General features: G+C 36.2%; 1 non-coding gene across 1 annotated transcript; it reads right to left on the bottom strand.

The window, feature by feature from the left end:
• Positions 1-1,835: 1,835 nt before the first annotated feature.
• LOC119538904 lies at positions 1,836-1,897 on the bottom strand. The gene has a single exon (XR_005217688.1). It is a non-coding gene; the product is annotated as a U7 small nuclear RNA (small nuclear RNA).
• Positions 1,898-2,141: the final 244 nt, after the last annotated feature.

Below are 2,141 nucleotides of genomic sequence, written 5' to 3'. Positions count from 1 at the left end.
TTTTGAAGTGCCATTGGGAAGAACATTATAATGAAAACATTCTTCATTTTGCAAAATGTATTTCTTATTTTACTCTATTTTGCTATCGATTTGAGTTTTGAAAGGCAATTTGAATTGTCAATATCTGTCTGGGCATGGTTTAAATGATGGATTTTGCTTAGAATAGTATGGACTAAAAAAGTTTAGTTTCAAGAAAGTGTTCTATCCTGCAAATTGTACAAATAATAAAGCTTTTCAAAAGAAAAAATGTGACAGCATTATTTCAATTATTAAAATATATATGCCTTTGAAAGACACTGCTTATTTTCACTGGAGTGGAAATAACATTTTATTACTTTCTTATAATAAAATCAGTTTGAACCATTGCTTTCCACCAACAGAATAAACCAAAATTAAGCCTTTACAAAAATCTGTCTTGATCAGGCATGCAAATAGCATGCATAATTATTTAACAAGGTACTTTATGTACCAGAAAGTAGAATATTTCCAAATTAAATGTGGGAAAATTTTTGAAATTATTAGTATCAGCAGAGAGAGAGAGAGAGAGAGAGAGAGAGAGAGAGAGAGTGTGTGTGTGTATACACACACATATATATACACTTATGTATTATGAAATAAGCATACTTTTAATTATCCTCCTTATCCTGAGGCAATATGTAGATTCAGATTTTGCATTTTTTTTCCCTTTTACACTTTCATGCCATTACTTCTGAAATAAAATTCTTTACGGTTATTTTTAATTGTGTTCACTTTCTCAATTTAGGTTTCACAGAGGAGTTATAATGTAGGCAGATATTCCATTCACCATATCAAAATTATACAGTGTATACTTGGTGGTATTGATTATGGCCATGGAATCACCTGCCCAGTGTCAACTTATTCTTCTGGGAACTGTCTCTTTTGGTCCTTGTGAGGATTTGGCATATTTTTAAAAACTGCTCCAAGCCTGTGGTGGGTCAAAGATGATAGCCAAAGACGGGCACTTGAAAAATGAGGACAATGGGTCCTTCCCTAGGTTTTCTGTTCTTGGGTCTAAAAGAGCTTGTCTCTCACCATTGGCTGAACTTGCAATATGTAACAAATAGGAGTTTTTTTTCATGTTGTAGAGAAAGCTATTCTAAAGGCAGAGAGGAATGAATTCAGCATACACAGTGAAATTGGGAGACACAGATATCCATACAAAACATACAAGACTACAATTCACAGTTGTTTTTAAGGTTAAGCTGCACTCTTCTGTGTAGCAGGCACTGGTGGTATCCACCCAGCAACTTGGATCATTTTTCACTAGTTCTGGATGCCTGCCCATCCCTCAGCTTCTGTGTGCTTTGCTGCTAATTGTTCATACCTGCAACATTCTTCAGAGGATTATCTTTGGCCTCCGCAGATCCCTGCCCATTTGGAGAGCTTGAAGTGCGTGGGAGTATACAGACGATATCTGCTGAAGTCAATTCCCGACTGATGGGTGCAAAAGCTCAGCTCCTCTGCCACCATGGGGGAAAAATTGTGGTATATTTTCCACCCCAGAGCCCTCTGAAAGATCAGCCTGGGTCTGGGGCTTCGCCTGAAATCCTTCTCTTTGCATAGTTTCCTCTCTGTTTCTGTCCTGCTTTCCCCACACCCTAATTGGTTTCTCCTGGAAATGTTTCTTCATAAATCACTTGTACCCAAATTCCTGGCTCAGAGTCTGCTTATAGGAAAAACTGAATTGAGGCATATCCCTACCATCTTCCTGGTTACTTTGAGTTTCTTCATGGACTTTCAATAGCTTCCCCTTTCACTTATATTAATTACATTGGGTTTCTATTATGGCTTCCAATAATTTTTTTTTTTTTTCCTAGGGTTTTCCAGCTAAAGCCAGAAAACCTGCTAGACAAATTCTAAAAGAGCTGTAACCCTCCAATAAAATTTTAAGTACAGCAAAATACTGTAAGTGGTGTTTAAAATAATCAAATGTGTATTATTATTTGATTAATGAAACAATGTATGTCAACTTGCTGCAACAGCAGAATGGAACTAATGACCAAACTCGTAACATCAAAATTTCACGTATTTCAGAGATTTATAGTAGGTTTTCACTTTAGTATTGATAGCAAACACCCCATCCTACTCCAATTTATGCCACAATTATGAATATCCTTGAA

Source organism: Choloepus didactylus, chromosome 6 (assembly GCF_015220235.1).
Source record: "Choloepus didactylus isolate mChoDid1 chromosome 6, mChoDid1.pri, whole genome shotgun sequence".
NCBI classification, from domain to species: domain Eukaryota; kingdom Metazoa; phylum Chordata; class Mammalia; order Pilosa; family Megalonychidae; genus Choloepus; species Choloepus didactylus.
Note: the sequence above shows the minus strand (reverse complement) of the source record. Positions and strands in the feature narration are given on the sequence as shown.